The sequence below is a fragment of the Pseudophryne corroboree genome, chromosome 11, assembly GCF_028390025.1.
Source record: "Pseudophryne corroboree isolate aPseCor3 chromosome 11, aPseCor3.hap2, whole genome shotgun sequence".
Classification (NCBI taxonomy): domain Eukaryota; kingdom Metazoa; phylum Chordata; class Amphibia; order Anura; family Myobatrachidae; genus Pseudophryne; species Pseudophryne corroboree.
The window spans coordinates 104,177,703-104,196,579 of NC_086454.1; the positions used below are offsets into that span (position 1 = coordinate 104,177,703).

General features: G+C 45.6%; 1 long non-coding RNA gene and 1 pseudogene across 1 annotated transcript in view; one reads left to right on the forward strand and one right to left on the reverse strand.

The window, feature by feature from the left end:
• Positions 1-18,877, reverse strand: part of LOC134969982 (uncharacterized) — a 64,508-nt gene that overhangs the window by 22,688 nt on the left and 22,943 nt on the right. The window lies entirely within an intron of this gene.
• Positions 561-677, forward strand: LOC134971467 (5S ribosomal RNA; annotated as a pseudogene).

Consider the following 18,877-nt stretch of genomic DNA (forward strand, 5'->3'; position numbering starts at 1 on the left):
TTATGCAGGTCCTGGTTCCTCCTTGAAGCTGCTGTTGTTGCCACTGATACTCTGAATATGGATTGACTGGCATATACCTTGAGAAAGGTCCTAATATAGGACCGAAACGTTGGTGAGCCCCTTCTGTGTATATACTGTATTTGTGACATTAAGTTACATGGAACCAAGTTTTTGAATAAATGACTTTATTGTTTATATTATATCTTGCAAGTCTGGAGAGTGCTATCTTTCTCCACTGAAGTGTGGAGAAACACTATTGTACTAATGAGTCTGAACCTGTGATTGGATTAGACTTTGATTTGGCACCCCAGCCGTTACCTGTGTTGGGTGAGAGTGTGGGACTTCCCCTACATATTATTTGGGTATACTTAGCATGCCGAGTGTATCTTTTCCTGCACCCACTACATTTGTTTGATTGTGAACCAGGCATTCTGCATGATCTGCACATAGCACGTCTTATTCACACGTTACCTGTTTAGTTTCATCCGTGTTTTCACACGTGTCTCAGAGGTTGAGTCATCTCAGACTCCTGTGGCCAGTAGTCTACTCTGTGTACCTGTAACTACAGTCATACCGCATTGGCAATGCCCAATTCCTTCTGAACTTGGAAGCCAAGCAGTGCGGGCCCAGGTAGTACCGGTAAGGGAGACCTCCGGGAAGATTGGGTACTGTAGTCTAATCCACGTGAGACGTACACCTCTTGGGGTACAAGACGATGGCCCAGGGCGGAGCCAGCTTTCTGGATGACAATCTACTGTCACAGGCTGAACACGGCATTGTATCACTGACAGATGACGATGCTGAGAAAGTACTCTTTGACCAGATTGAATTTGATACACTTCCTGCAGAAACGACTACTGATCTATACCACCAGCTATTAAGACTCAGTAAGAGGGAAATTGACCTTAACCTTCATGGTCAATTCTTATCTGAGTATCATCATAAAAAACAAATCCCTAGAGGGTTCCGAGTCAGCAACATTCCTACTATAGGGAGAAATAACCCCACGTTTTGCAGCCGCTGGTGTGGGGTACTTAATAAATGTTCTCTATATTTAATGTTGCTAGTAATTGAGGAGGTAGGCACCGAATTAAACAGAGTTAAGACCCAGATTGACACATTTAACAGCACCCACCTTTCCACCATCAGGAATGATAAAACCTGTAACCACTTAGAAAAACTAAAAACTCAAATTGACAACTATAAGAAAGAACTTACCGCATTCAAGCAGAGCAAATTGGCTACGGTGGTATCTGACTACCAGAACCACACGGTGTATAGGTGGCTACTAGGTGACTCAAGACCTACTAGACCACAGAGAGGTTTCCGACAACGGCGTCAGGGTCGGCGACAGTACGCCACCTCGGATACTGGATCATCTGCCTCCACTTCGGAAACAGAGCAGATTGATAATCGTCGACCTCGTAACACAGCTTTTTTAGGACAGAGTTTAGACGCAGGTCTACCCCCCAGCGGGGGGACGCGCAGACCACACCCAAGGAAGGGGCTACATATGGCGAAGGTGCAGGGACAAAAACAAAGTTTAGTCTTCAATTTGACAGATAGACCACTTGATGAGGCCACATTGAGCCTTCTCTCCAGTGGCCTGTCTTTTGTACCCATGTGTCCACATAAACCCTTTGAGACGACCATTGACATGTACAAATTTGGGCGCAAACTGAGGCTCCGTGAACACTATGGGGATAGCAGCCTTGACAATAGGTCCCCCTTTCGTCTACCATCGACATACGATTCACCCTCCTCCAACCCCAGCATAAAGACGTACATTCGATTGGTAGAACAGGATATTAGCACAGGTACTCCTAGGAAGCCCTATGACAACCTTTCCAAACGGGAAAGGCAGGCACTAAGAACACTCCGAGATGATACCTCTATTGTCATTAGACCAGCAGACAAGGGGGGAGCGATCGTTGTGCAGGAGTGGGGTGACTATAACAAGGAGATTTGCAGACAGTTAGCCGATACAACTACCTATTTAGGTTGTGCTACCAACCCTATCCCCAATTTCAAAAACCAAGTGGATCGGCTATTACAACATAGCCTCCAATCCAAGTGGATCGATAAACACACCTTTGACTTTCTCACGGTTCCTCACCCAGTGTGCCCCATTATTTACACCTTACCCAAAGTCCATAAAACACTCTCTCATCCACCAGGTAGGCCAATCATTTCGGCAAGACATTCACTGCTGCAACCATTGGCAGTTTATGTGGACTCATTTTTGCAACCAATAGTACAACAGTCAGATAGCGACATCAGGGATACTAAGGATTTCCTCACCAAACTCTCCGAACTACCACAACTATGTGGAGATGTCAGATTGGCAACTATGGACGTATGCTCACTATACACCATTATTCCTCATGAAGATGGACTGCAAGCATTAAGGGAGGCCCTCGATACCCACCCTCCGGCCAACCCACCGATTGACTTCATCATTCAACTAGCTGAAGCAGCTTTGAAGCTCAATCACTTCTCCTACCTGGACAAGTATTATGTACAACAATCCGGGACCGCTATGGGTTCTAATTTGGCGCCGGCATACGCTAATATCTTCATGGCGGCCTACGAGAAGAAGCACATCCTACCAGCATATGGGGCTCACATTTTGATGTACAAACGTTTCATCGATGATATCTATATTCTCTGGACTGGAACAACTGAGATGTTTAACCTGATGGTTGAGGCGCTGAATAAACTGGAAAACCCGGTGAAATTTACACACCAGATTGATGACCACCATATTAATTTCCTTGACATCACGGTCTCAATAGAAGACCATGTGATCAACACGACGCTCTTCAGGAAGCCCACCGACAGGAACACCCTCCTTCTTTCTACCAGCCAACATCCACCAGCACTCAAAGAGAATCTGCCCATCTCCCAATTTTTGAGGGTTATGAGGAATAACTCCTACCCAGTGAACATGGAACAACAGTTGAAGGAGATGTCGATGAGATTCCGAGAACGTGGGTACTCAGATGGCTGTGTACAACGATGTCTACACAAAGCCCGTGTAAAATTTACAGCACTGGACACAACAGACACAAGTGCCCACATCGTTACCTCAAGTTTGAATACCAACACTGATAGGGTGGTCTTCACCACGACATTCGATAGCGAGTCCGGTAAGATTAACAAAGCCCTCCGTAAGAGGTGGCCCATCATTGCAACGAATACTTCACTGAAGGCAAAAAATACACGACCACCAATGATGGCGTATCGAAAATCACCGAACCTAAAATAACTCCTATTAAGACCAACACTGACCCCGACTGCTCCGAGTAGGACAACTTGGCTGCAAGAGCAGAAACCGGGATGCTTCAAATGCACCGGCTGCACCACGTGCCGGAGCATGCTTACCGGCCCCACTTTTCCCCATCCACATTCTGGACGTCCAATCAAGATCAAATACAAACTACATTGTCTTATGGACCATGTCATTTACATCCTCACATGCCCTTGCGGGTTATATTATGTCGGGATGACATCAAGACGGTTCCGTGATAGGATGGCCAATCATAGGACCACCATCCACCAAGCAATTGAATCCAAGAAGGCAGAACAACCAGTACCAAGACACTTTTTGGCACATCAACACCAGGTATCCAATCTCAGGTGTAAGCTGATTGATTGGGTACCTTCACCCGCCCGCGGAGGAGACCGTACTCTGACTTTGAAACGAAGAGAAAGCTATTGGATCCATAGACTAGATACGATTGCTCCTAGAGGGAGAATTAAAATAATCCTCTCTCAATATTTCTCGGCTAGCTGCCTGGAAGTTCTCATTCTACCTGCTTCCTTCCTTTTTGGACATCTGCCACAGACTTACCTGATTAAGATTCAAGCTGGCCCGATTTGTGACCTGGTTCAGTCGACATTGGCGATATTCGATTTATATACCCATAATGACTGTACCCAAACTTCACAGCACAGCCCCAACCCTATATCTGGGCTGGCGGCAAGACTTTAGTTCGCACTACTACACCACCCCCCTGAGGGGTCATCTGCGCATGACACACTGCTAAAACACCTTACTGGTCACAACTGGGCCCTAAGATGTGCCCTAAGTAGGACTGGGTATCTCTGACTTGACCTGGGTGGGCAGCCCCTCTGCCCTGAATCCTTGTTGCATATTTATGTATATATATCCCTGGGGCGAAGGCTCGCCTAGGGTAACGTTTATACACAATTGACTTTAAACCTTATTTGGCATATATCAGTTTTATTTCTGCATTGGTGTGACGCGCGTAGCGCACACTATTATGTATGTTATGATTTGACTTATATTTATAATACTATGTGTAGTCTCCCAGGTCTCCGTTATACCGACCAACACTCCCTTGTATTACCACTTCTACATCCTTTACTCTTATGCCACTACATGTTTGTAAAAGTCCCCTGTCAGTGAGCATGATCACTGCCTGACACGCATAACACTACGAGCGTGGAACGCACTACTTCCGGTTTAGACCGGAAGTGACCTAGCGGCCAGAGCCGGCGCTACCCGCTCAGCAAGGGTATGCAGTGCAGGGAGGCGCTCAGCTGAAGAGGCGCTGAGCTCTCCCTGCTCTGCTACCCTTGTCCCTGCTGCTGTCAGCTCCGTTGCGCCTGTCATAGTGGAAGACAGGTAACGGCGCTGGCAGCGTGTAGCCCGGCTCTCAGTCAGTGCAAGGTCCCTCTAGCTTCCTCCCCCATCCTCCTCCCACCTCCAGGCTCCACCTCACAGCGCTGCTGACAAATTCCGAGCGTTTTGCAGGGCGGGTAGACTTTTAGGGGCGTGGCCTAATCGCGGGAGGCGTGACCACGCCCCCTTTGAAATTTTTCATTTTAATTTTATTTTTTAAACTTTGCAGAGTCCAGCAGGTTAGGGGGCCTTGAGGAGCCCCTCAGCCAGTGGCAATTCGAGTGGGGAGCGTGATCAGTGTGATCACTCTCCACCTAGCCATACAGGAACAGGCAGAGGCTCCGCAGCAGCAGCCTCTCTGCCTCTGGCACTGCAGCACAGCACACACTGCCATGATGAGAACTTATGCTGTTGCTGCTGCCCAGTAAGAAGGGAGGTAGGAGTGCAGTGGACCAGGGCCCCTGCTGAGCCCCTTCATCAGTCCCAGGCCTGCGTAATTTGTACCCGCCCCCTCCTCTCTCGCCAAAACTGCCGACATCCTCCAGAGCTGCTGCTGCTGGAGTAACGGAGCCTACGGGAGGGTAGAGGAGGAGCAGCGCCCAAGCGTGGATCCAAGGCAGAGCATCAGTCAGAGTTATGCCTACAAAGTAATGAAGCAGAAGGTACTACATTTACAGTAGCAGCGTGGTATGTATGACGTGGTTGGGCTATACCTGGCATAACGTGTATAAGCAGCTTTTATTGTGTGTGTGTGTGTGTGTGTGTGTGGTGTAACATGTATAAGAGTACTACTGTGTGGTATAATGTGACTAACGGACACTACTGTGTGGTATAATGTGACTAACGGACACTACTGTGGGGTATAATGTGACTAACGGACACTACTGTGGGGTATAATGTGACTAACGGACACTACTGTGTGGTATAATGTGACTAACGGACACTACTGTGTGGTATAATGTGACTAACGGACACTACTGTGCAGTGTAATGTGACTAACGGACACTACTGTGGGGTGTAATGTGACTAACGGACACTACTGTGCGGTGTAATGTGACTAACGGACACTACTGTGCGGTGTAATGTGACTAACGGACACTACTGTGGGGTGTAATGTGACTAACGGACACTACTGTGCGGTGTAATGTGACTAACGGACACTACTGTGCGGTGTAATGTGACTAACGGACACTACTGTGCGGTGTAATGTGACTAACGGACACTACTGTGGGGTGTAATGTGACTAACGGACACAACTGTGGGGTGTAATGTGACTAACGGACACTACTGTGGGGTGTAATGTGACTAACGGACACTACTGTGGGGTGTAATGTGACTAACGGACACTACTGTGCGGTGTAATGTGACTAACGGGCACTACTGTGGGGTGTAATGTGACTAACGGACACTACTGTGGGGTGTAATGTGACTAACGGACACTACTGTGGGGTGTAATGTGACTAACGGACACTACTGTGGGGTGTAATGTGACTAACGGACACTACTGCGCGGTGTAATGTGACTAACGGATATTACTGTGCAGTGTAATGTGACTAACGGATATTACTGTGCAGTGTAATGTCAAATGTGAATTTTTACTATTCTGTGTCCACAACCCTATATATTTGGTGCGCGCCTTCGGCGCGCACTGTCCCTGACCTGAGCATGGCTAACGCCAAAGGAAACTTGTCCTGGGCTCCTCAAGGTCTAGAACAGGCCATGTCACCAATTTTAAAATATATTTTTCTTTTCAAATGTAGCATACCTCCAATCCAACACAGGGAAAGGGTGCTGAAACATACCCTTACTCCGGGCATCATGGCACCTATCTACACCTCTAATAAGGGGCACTACTGTGGGCATTGTGTATAAGTACTGTGTGGTGTAACGTGTATAAGGGGCACTACTGTGTGACGTTAATGAATAAGGGGCACTACTAGAGGGTGTAATATGAATCAGGGGCACTATGTTTGTGGTAAAGTGAATAAGATTGTAATACTGTGTGATGTAATTTGAATTGTGGGCCACGCTCCTTTCTTGTGTGACCACATCCCTTTTTGCGTCACGTCCTCTCCCTTTTTTACAGATGGGAGGGCGCAAATTTATAATTTGCAGGGGGGCGCCAAACACTCTAGCACCGGCCCTGCTAGCGGCATTACGCGTTACCATAGCAGCCAGCGGTCGAGCCGGGGAATCTACTCGGCTGACCGCAGCGGCCGCAGATTACACTGTACAACTGGGAAGGCTGCCTAGAAGGGAGTCTAACATTGCTAGTTATGGTGATTGACTAGGCTGTTTATACAGCGCGGCGCCGATGGTACACAACTTCCGGTCTAACCGGAAGTGACGCGGCGGCCACTGAGACATATGATTCCGGTGTCCATTAGCATTTAGGTATATATAGGGGACCTGGGAGGCATTATGCAGGTCCTGGTTCCTCCTTGAAGCTGTTGTTGTTGCCACCGATACTCTGAATATGGATTGACTGGCATATACCTTGAGAAAGGTCCTAATATAGGACCGAAACGTTGGTGAGCCCCTTCTGTGTATATACTGTATTTGTGACATTAAGTTACATGGAACCAAGTTTTTGAATAAATGACTTTATTGTTTATACTATATCTTGCAAGTCTGGAGAGTGCTATCTTTCTCCACTGAAGTGTGGAGAAACACTGTATTGTACTAATGAGTCTGAACCTGTGATTGGATTAGACTTTGATTTGGCACCCCAGCCGTTACCTGTGTTGGGTGAGAGTGTGGGACTTCCCCTACATATTATTTGGGTATACTTAGCATGCTGAGTGTATCTTTTCCTGCACCCACTACATTTGTTTGATTGTGAACCAGGCATTCTGCATGATCTGCACATAGCACGTCTTATTCACACGTTACCTGTTTAGTTTCATCCGTGTACTAATGAGTCTGACCCTGTGATTGGATTAGACTTTGATTTGGCACCCCAGCCGTTACCTGTGTTGGGTGAGAGTGTGGGACTTCCCCTATATATATATATATATATATATATATATATATATATATATATATATATATATATATATATATATATATATATATATATATATTCTATAAATTGGCACATGGGGATTGGGGTCACAAAATATTGGGGGCCCACTGACATTGGGAGTGAGGCTATGGGGGATCTGTTACCAGTAGGGTGTGGTGGTTATAATGTTGGGAATTATTTTGCTACTGGATGTACAATTTCTTCTTGGGGGAAAGAAGTATTTTACAATAAGGGCCTATGGACACGGTGGTGTGTTGAAAAACACCCACTAAGTATTTATTTTTTAACAAAATATTTCAATGTATTTTTCTAAATATATTTTAAACTTTTTTCAATAAAAAAAAAAAGACAATATCTAAGCAGTTTCTGGAGGGGGGGATAAAAATCATATTTGTGAGGGTTAGGATAATAATGTTAGGATTAAGGGTAAGGATTAGGATATTAGTGTTAGAGAATTAGGATTAAGGAAGTGGTTCCCAAATTTTTTGAATCACAGCGCCCTAGAGCATCATAATTTTTTTCACAGCACCCCTAGGCCAAACGTTTCTTGTTGAGAAATTTAGAAAGATATTAAATTCAGTAAATTGTGTTTATATGTCATCCTTAGGTTCAGTTATGTAGTGATGGACAGGACTTGCTTATATTTGTCCACATATTTTATGATTGGAAGCCACCAGCACTTGTTTTGTCTATTAAAATTGGCATAAATAATAATTTGAATTGGTCCTGGACCACCAACTCAGGGCACCCCTGCGAGTGTCCCAAGGCACCTCAGGGTGACACGGCACACCGTTTGAGAACCACTGGATAAAGGGTTATGATATTAATGTTAGGATTAAGGGTGAGGGTTAAAGTATAAGGGTGAGAGGGTATGTGGACAGATACTCATGGCCAGGTCACTGAGATTCAGCTGGGGAGAGTGTCCAGGGGGGGATGCGGTTATGTGACTGGCAGTTGGGAGACCGCCGGTCAAGATACCAGGATCCTAAACAATGCATAGCCCACTGGTTGGCATGCTGACCTACAGGGACTATTCCCACTTGTGGGTGTCCACGACACTCAGAGTGGGAATAGAACCTGTGGCATGTGCAGCGAGCCACTGAATCCTCTGAGTGGCGTTGGCATGGTGACCGGTGGTGGTCTCCCGACTGCCAGTCACACAAACCCAACAGGTCCAGGGTGAAGAGCGGAAGCTATAGGGAAAAACCTAAAACTATCAGAGGTGTAGCAAGCCTTATCTCCTTGCAATGTCCAAGCAGGGTGCCCAGAAAGTAGTGTCCAGGATATGTAGAAAACAGGTGTTTGAATTAGAGAAAAGCCAAAGCAGTTCCTTCAAAGTAGCTTTAGAGAAGTAGAAATTTCAGGTCTACTTTTATCTTGCTGTTTCCCATTTGTTTAACTCATGTATAACTCTAATAATGTTGTAATGGGTGGTCTTCAGTTTGCCGGCTGTCGGGATCCCGGTGCACAGCACCGTGCCCGCAGCGAGCCCGCAAGGAGCTCATTTGCACTCGTCCAGCTGTTGGTATGCTGGTGGTTGGTATGCTATCCGCCGGGAGCCCGGCCACCGGCATACCATACTACACACGTTGTAACACACACATCCCTGCTCCCACAGAATTTATTTTCCAAAATGTATTGCTGAATTATCAAGCTTGCAAATTCTACAGCTATTAATTACTTCTGTTTAAATTTAGTTGAATTTTGTTTGCCCTATGCTGATGTCCTACCTACCTTCTCTCCTATCTGCTGCATCATGGACTCCAACTCAACTGTCTCTTTCTTTCTCTGGAATTCCACACTATATGTTACACCTTTATAAATCACTCACCCTGCCCACTGTAACCGCCTCACCTGGTACTGTCAAGGGCAGGATGATCGACCCATGGAAATTTTATGCAGTGATTATCCCATTAGTCCACTTTTCACTTTATCCTTATATTTACCAGTTCCATGTATTTCTTATTTGCACACTGCAACCAACAGGCCTTTCAACCTCATGCAAACTCATCAGTCCATTTAAACATATGTACATATGTTTCTCACATCCTCATGCAGTCTAAGAACAGTTGTTATATCATGATTTGCTTGCAACTCATGTATGTTTTTTGATGTAATGCTTTGCTTGTAATTGGCATTGCATGTGTGGGGAAGTTGCTCAGTGAAACATAGTATATTATTGCATGCTGTCTGGTGTTTACCTCCTTTGATCGTTTGGCCATTTATGGTCAGGTGTACTATATCTTTACATTTAGTGAGGTGTAGTCATGGTGTATATGACAGAGTCTGATTCCTGATTAGTAAAAGAAAAGAAATACCAAACACTGAGCAACATCACCAAACAGGTAATTTCAACTTTAAACTTGTCATTTATTTTATACTGTCTGGCAGGGCCGGCTCTACCATTAGGCAGATTTAGGCTGCTGCCTAGGGCTGCCTTCCATTGGAGGGCGCCACTGAATTCATCTAACAAAAAACTGAATGATATGAAAGTGACCTCCTCCTTTTACACTGCGCTGGCCACTGCTGTGGGTCTAGTCAGGTACAGCCACCACTATCAGGCTGTACCACATAATGTCTCAGCATTTCCTCTGTGCTGACATGTGTAACATAAAGTCATGTGAAGGCACATAGGGGAGGATGTAACTGTGGATCCGGGGGGGCACCTCTACGGCCGCTTCTCATAGCCCTGATGTACCTACCTCCTCCAGGCCCCTAGATCCCGGCTCTCCATCAGCAAGCAGCAATTGACTACATGTCAGCTCCCAGCAGCATTGCTGTAATGCTGCTGCCGCCTGTAAGAGGAACCAATTATCAGGGAAAACAAGGAAACAACTTTTAGGTAAGTAACCCATGGGGGTTCTGCGGGACCACAGACAGTGCAGATCTTACAGCCTGATGGGTGGTTTGCACCTGTAAACAGCATAATAGGGAAAACACAGGCACTGGGGCACAATGCAGTACATGTGGAGGTAGGGGGATCAGTAATGAACTTACATATGGGGAATGGAACACAATAAGGAGCAAACAACTATATGTATCTGTGTGTATGTGTGTGTGTATGTATACACATATAATTAAATATCCCCACCAGACCACATATGCGGATGCATATCTCGGCATTTAGTGAAAATGTGAAATTGGCATCAGTGTATTGTACAATCCTTAACATGCCGGATAGTTTGTATACATAGGCAGAAAAAATGGTCGCCATTCAAGGATTTGAAAGTGAAAGTATACATGCGAACAAAGTCACAAAATGTTGTGACTTTGATTACAAAATACGTTTTCACCTTAAAAGTCCTTGAGTGTTGTCCCTTTCCTCTGTATATGTATAATGATGCAATTCACCCCAGCCCATCTAGTCGCAACCTGCATCTACCCTCCTAGAGGTGGTGGTGTTTTTTTGGGGTTTTTTTGCAGGTTAGGGGGTGCGAGGCTGAAGCTTTGCCTAGGATGCAGAGAGACCTTGCACTGGCCCTGCTGTCTGGACATGGCTACTAATAACAGATGCACAGACAAAATTCTTAAAGCTATGTGTGCAAATGCTAGGAGCTTAGGAGACTAAATTCCAGAGTTAATTGTGATAATGACAAGGGATAACCTGGATACTGTGGCAATTACAGAGTCATGGTGCAATGAGAATCATGACTTTGACATAGCTATACCAGGATACAATTTATTTAGGAAGGATAAAATGAGAAGAATAGCAGGAGGGGTAGCAATGTATGTGGAAAAAAAGCATATATGCTACTTTAATACAAAAAATTGAATACAAATTTGAGGCCCTTTGGGTCCCCATAGAAACTGGAGAGAAGAACATTATTCGCATTGGGGTGATCTATAGACCACTAGGCTAGGGGCAGGATTTGGACAGGAACCTATTGTTGGACAGCACTAAAATGGCTTTAAAGGGAGAAGTTATAATCATGGGAGACTTTAATTTACCTGATGTTAATGGGAGAGGCCTTTTGCAAGTTCAGCTACAAGTGGCAAGTTTCTAAATTCCTTACAGGAAGCTTCTCTCAAGCAATTGGTGAGGGAGCCCACTCGCAGAGACTTAATATTAGATTTAATTCTTACATATGGTGACAGGATATCAGACATATATGTGGGTGAGCACCTGGGATCCGGTGATCATCAAGCAGTATGGTATAGTATAAAGACAGGATCCAACTCCTGTCACACAAAAACCAAGGTGTTGAATTTTAGAAATGAGGAGATGTTTAAGTGATTCATTGGCAAACTGGAGGAACTTGGAAGGAGTGCAGGAGAGATGGGAAAAACTAAAAAAAGTGCAATACTAAGGGCAACAGACCTTTGTATCAAAAGGGTTAGGAAAAGCACCAGGAAAAGGAAGCCAATGTGGTTCACAAAAGTAGTATCAACTAGTGAGAATGCAAAAAAAATGGCTTTTAGGAAATACAAACAGACTCAAAAGAATAACGACAAAGAGGTGTATCTTGATAGACGGAAGGGTGCTAAGAAAGTGATCAGACGTGCAAAGGCAGAAGCTAAGGAGAAAATGGCCCAGTCAGTAGATAAAGGGGGCAAAACTTTTTTTTTTAAGTATATAAGTGAAAGGAGAAAATCAAATGGAGGAATAATAAGACTTAAGACAGAGAGTGAGCATTTGGTGGAGGGAGACAAGGCAATAGCAGATCACCTGAATAATTATTTTTGTTCAGTATTTACTACAGAAGGAGAAGGGAAGGGGCCACAGTTAAGTTGCAAGGACATTCATAAAAGTAAGGTAGATGAAAGTACATTTACAGAGGAGAAGGTCCTAACAGAACTTTCAAAACTAAAAAAGTGGATAAATCAATGGGGCCAGATGGGATACACCCAAGGATAGTAAAAGAGCTAAAAGATGTGCTGGTGACACCTTTAACAGAATTATTTAACCAGTCACTAAATGCAGGTGCCATTCTAGAGGACTGGAAAAGAGCAATGTAGCACAAAAGTGGTAGCAAGGTAGAAACAAGTAACTACAGACCAGGAAGCCTTACATCAGTAGTAGGGAAAATAATAGAAAAACTATTAAAAGAAAGAGTTGTGGAATATCTTAAATCAAACAACTTACAGGATCCAAAACAGCATGGATTTACTGGTGGAAGATCATGCCAAACAAATCTTATTGACTTTTTTGACTCTGACGAAAATAATAGATCAAGGGGTAGCTGTAGATGTAGCATATCTAGACTTTAGTAAGGCATTTGACACTGTCTCACATAGCAGACTACTAAATAAACTTGAAAGCATAGGGGTGGATTATAAAACAGTTAAATGGTTAAAAACCTGGTTGCAGGATAGGAAACAAACAGACAGTTGTAGTAAATGGAGTGCAATCTATGGAGGGAAATGTTACCAGTGGAGTACCCTAAGGATCTGTACTTGGACCAGTTCTCTTTAATAACTTTGTTGGTTACATTGCAAATGGTATTAAAGGGAAAGTATGCCTTTTTGCAGATGATACAAAGATATGCAACAGGGAAGACATGCCAGGAGGGGTAAAACAAATGATTGATGACCTAGGTAGGCTTGAGAAATGGTCAAGAATGTGGCAACTACAGTTTAATGCTAAACAATTCCAAATCATGCACTTGGGTCTCAAATACCCAAAGGCTAAATATAGCATCAAGGGTACTCTAATGGAAACTACTGAGGAGGAAAGGGATTTAGGAGTCACTATTTCAAGTGACTTAAAGGCAGGAAAGCAATGCAACAAAGCAATGAGAAAAGTAAGTCAGATGCTTGGTTGCATAGGGAGAGGAATCAGTAGCAGGAAAAAAGAAGTAATAATGCCACTGTATAGGTCATTGGTACGGCCCCATCTGGAATACTGTGTCCAGTTCTGGAGGCCATATCTCCAGAAGGATATAAATACATTAGAGAGTGTACAAAGAAGGGCAACTAAAATGGTGCATGGCCTACATCACAAAACTTACCCAGAAAGGCTAAAAGATCTTAACATGTATAATTTGGAGGCGAGAAGGGAAAGGGGGGACATGATTGAAACTTTCAAATATACCAAGGTTCTTAACAAAGTTCAGGAGGGAAACATTCTTCAAAGGAAGAGAAGTATTAGAACTCGAGGACATATACTGAAACTGGAGGGAGGCAGGTTCAGGGGAAATTTAAGGAAAAATGACTTCACAGAAAGGGTAGTGGATAAGTGGAATAGCCTCCCATTAGAGGTGGTAGAGGCTAAGACGGTAGAGCAATTTAAACATGCTTGGGATAGGCATATGAATATCCTTACAAAGAATTAAGATTCAAAAAGGGAAGCGATTTCCTAAAGGATAAAAAAAAGGGGGCAGACTAGATGGGCCAAGTGGTTCTTATCTGCCGTCAAATTCTATGTTTCTATGTAACATAGTGTAAACAACATGGCTTCCTCATCTGGTGCTCTGTGTAGAATAAAAAATGTATGGTTTAGATGAACTTGCAAGGATCATGCCAAGCATTTTATCTCCTCCATTATGTAGAAAAAAAGTTTATAGAGAACTAGTTCTCTGGTGGTATGCCAATTCCACCCTCCTGGCGCTAATTTTAAAATTAATTATAGAATAATACAAAAAGATACAATACACTGCAGCGTGTGTTTCAAGACTTGGTTAGAGTCTTCAGCATGTATAGGTAAAGTGTAAAATGAAAACACCGCGCTGTGAGGTATCTATTTGTTATTTCAATAAACCAAATATAAACGATCTAAATATGTAAACATATATAGTGGCTGTATATATATCAGAGATGAGGTCGGGAGACTTCCGTAATTAGCACATAAATACATTTATTTCATAATGCATGTTAAAAACAAAAACTAAAATCCTAATCTAATATGCATGCATAGCTTTCAAATCAAGAACAAGAGGAGATTTTCCTGATCAGCATGTGAATAAATATATTGTTAATTTACATAGAAACATAGAATTTGACGGCAGATAAGAACCACTTGGCCCATTTAGTCTGCCCCATTTTTTTTTTCTTTTAGGCAATCGCTTCCCTTTTTGAATCTTAATTCTTTGTAAGGATATTCATATGCCTATCCCAAGCATGTTTAAATTGCTCTACCGACTTAGCCTCTACCACATCTGATGGGAGGCTATTCCACTTATCCACTACCCTTTCTGTGAAGTCATTTTTCCTTAAATTTCCCCTGAACCTGCCTCCCTCCAGTTTCAGTATATGTCCTCGAGTTTAAATCAATAATAAATTAACAATATATTTATTCACATGCTGATCAGGAAAATCTCCTCTTGTTCTTGATTTGAAAGCTATGCATGCATATTAGATTAGGATTTTAGTTTTTGTTTTTAACATGTATTATGAAATAAATGTATTTATGTGCTAATTACGGAAGTCTCCCGACCTCATCTCTGATATATATACAGCCACTATATATGTTTACATATTTAGATTGTTTATAGTTGGTTTATTGAAATAACAAATAGATACCTCAAAGCGCGGTGTTTTCATTTTACACTCCTCCATTATGTGTCATCAATTCCAGGCATGGCCTTTTCTGCCCAGTGAATTGCCAGGTGGAAGTAAGTCCTGTCTCATCCCTCCCACAAAGTAACCTTTACAATGTGCCGAACGTGGCTGGCTCACCTGGTGATCACTATGATTTGCGATAGACGGGATGCCGGCGGTTAGAATACTGACAGCAGCATCCCATCCATCATAATCCCGACAGCCCACCAGTAAGTCCCCTATCCCTCGTCTGCCCCCTACCCTAACCCTCCCTGGTGGTGCCTAACCCTCCCTGCTTTGTGCCTAACCCTCCCTTCCCTGCTGCCTAATCCTAACCCTCCCTGCTTGATACCTAACCCTAACCTCCCCTTCTATGTGCCTAACCCTACCCTCCCCGGTCCCTAACCCTATCCTCCCCTTCTATGTGCCTAACCCTCCCCTCCCCGGTCCCTAACCCTAACCTTCCCTTATATGTGCATAACCCTCCCCTCCCCGGTCCCTAACCCTAACCTTCCTGGCCCTGCAGCCTAACCCCCTGCTTCTGTCTAAACCTAACCCCCTGCGGCAGTGCAATTGGAATGTCGGCTGTCAGTAATGTGACACCAGCATCCCATGCAGCATCGGTATCTCAATGTCGGCATTGCCTCCTACTTCTGGGATCCCGGCATCTGTATATCAATCGCCGGGATCCCATCTGTTGGAAAGCTAACTGCTTCCCCTCACCTGGTATGTTTGTGGATGGGATAAAAAATACATGTAACAGATGGTTATGTTGGGATCCTAGCATTAGGTCACTGCAATCACCCCATTTTGTGTCATCTCTTCTAGGTGTGACTGATTCTACCCCGGGTGCACCCAACATGACTGCCGCTCCTTGTACCTTTCTTGGATTGAATATATAACCCATAGACTGTATTACCCAAAATGACTGCACCAACCCTGCATAAAGTGTTTTTCTACTTGCTGTAATACTTTCTTATTTTCTGTTATTTATGGATCTGATTGCATTTGATCATGATACAGGATTACTCACTGTTCTTAATGCTTGCCATACATCAGAACAATATCATTCCAAACGATAATCTGGCAGTGCATAGGAACAAATGATAACCAGCCATTTGCTGCCAAGTGAAAAAAATAAGGAAGAAAACGGTCTGGCCAACTAGTCAAGAAACTTACACCGGTTTGATTTTTCTCAACTAATCTAGTATAGGGGGAACTTTCCCTCTAACTGAAAGATAAGTAGGTGGACACTGACCCACCCCTAGAGCAGCAAGCACCATACACTACCCTCCCCAGTACAGCCCCCAGCAGCAGTGATAGCACCTAGTTATCACTACCCCAGAGCAGCCAGCACCATACACTACCCTCCCCAGTACAGCCACCAGCAGCAGTGATAGCACCTAGTTATCACTACCCCAGAGCAGCCAGCACCATACACTACCCTCCCCAGTACAGCCCCCAGCAGCAGTGATAGCACCTAGTTATCACTACCCCAGAGCAGCCAGCACCATACACTACCCTCCCCAGTACAGCCACCAGCAGCAGCGATAGCACCTAGTTATCACTACCCCAGAGCAGCCAGCACCATACACTACCCTCCCCAGTACAGCCCCCAGCAGCAGTGATAGCACCTAATTATCACAACCCCAGAGCAGCCAGCACCATACACTACCCTCCCCAGTACAGCCACCAGCAGCAGTGATAGCACCTAGTTATCACTACCCCAGAGCAGCCAGCACCATACACTGCCCTCCCCAGTACAGCCCCCAGCAGCAGTGATAGCACCTAATTATCACTACCCCAGAGCAGCCAGCACCATACACTACCCTCCCCAGTACAGCCACCAGCAGCAGTGATAGCACCTAGTTATCACTACCCCAGAGCAGCCAGCACCATACACTACCCTCCCCAGTACAGCCCCCAGCAGCAGTTATAGCACCTAGTTATCACTACCCCAGAGCAGCCAGCACCATACACTACCCTCCCCAGTACAGCCCCCCAGCAGCAACGATAGCACCTAGTTATCACTACCCCAGAGCAGCCAGCACCATACACTACCCTCCCTAGTACAGCCACCAGCAGCAGCGATAGCACCTAGTTATCACTACCCCAGAGCAGCCAGCACCATACACTACCCTCCCCAGTACAGCCCCCAGCAGCAGCGATAGCACCTAGTTATCACTACCCCAGAGCAGCCAGCACCATACACTACACTCCCCAGTACAGCCCCCAGCAGCAGCGATAGCACCCAGTTATCACTACCCCAGAGCAGCCAGCACCATACACTACCCTCCCCAGTACAGCCCCCAGCAGCAGCGATAGCACCTAGTTATCACTACCCCAGAGCAGCCAGCACCATACACTACCCTCCCCAGTACAGCCCCCAGCAGCAGTGATAGCACCTAGTTATCACTACCCCAGAGCAGCCAGCACCATACACTACCCTCCCCAGTACAGCCACCAGCAGCAGTGATAGCACCTAGTTATCACTACCCCAGAGCAGCCAGCACCATACACTACCCTTCCCAGTACAGCCCCCAGCAGCAGCGATAGCACCTAGTTATCACTACCCCAGAGCAGCCAGCACCATACACTACCCTCCCCAGTACAGCCCCCAGCAGCAGCGATAGCACCTAGTTATCACTACCCCAGAGCAGCCAGCACCATACACTACCCTCCCCAGTACAGCCACCAGCAGCAGTGATAGCACCTAGTTATCACTACCCCAGAGCAGCCAGCACCATACACTACCCTCCCCAGTACAGCCACAAGCAGCAGCGATAGCACCTAGTTATCACTACCCCAGAGCAGCCAGCACCATACACTGCCCTCCCCAGTACAGCCACCAGCAGCAGCGATAGCACCTAGTTATCACTACCCCAGAGCAGCCAGCACCATACACTACCCTCCCCAGTACAGCCACCAGCAGCAGCGATAGCACCTAGTTATCACTACCCCAGAGCAGCCAGCACCATACACTGCCCTCCCCAGTACAGCCACCAGCAGCAGCGATAGCACCTAGTTATCACTACCCCAGAGCAGCCAGCACCATACACTACCCTCCCCAGTACAGCCACCAGCAGCAGCGATAGCACCTAGTTATCACTACCCCAGAGCAGCCAGCACCATACACTGCCCTCCCCAGTACAGCCACCAGCAGCAGCGATAGCACCTAGTTATCACTACCCCAGAGCAGCCAGCACCATACACTACCCTCCCCAGTACAGCCACCAGCAGCAGCGATAGCACCTAGTTATCACTACCCCAGAGCAGCCAGCACCATACACTACCCTCCCCAGTACAGCCACCAGCAGCAGTGATAGCACCTAGTTATCACTACCCCTAGAGCAGCCAGTACCATACACTGCCCTCCCCAGTACAGCCACCAGCAGCAGTGATAGCACCTAGTTATCACTACCCCAGAGCAGCCAGTACCATACACTGCCCTCCCCAGTACAGCCACCAGCAGCAGTGATAGCACCTAGTTATCACTACCCCAGAGTAGCCAGCACCATACACTACCCTCCCCAGTACAGCCACCAGCAGCAGTGATAGCACCTAGTTATCACTACCCCAGAGCAGCCAGCACCATACACTACCCTCCCCAGTACAGCCACCAGCAGCAGCGATAGCACCTAGTTATCACTACCCCTACAGCAGCCAGTACCATACACTGCCCTCCCCAGTACAGCCACCAGCAGCAGTGATAGCACCTAGTTATCACT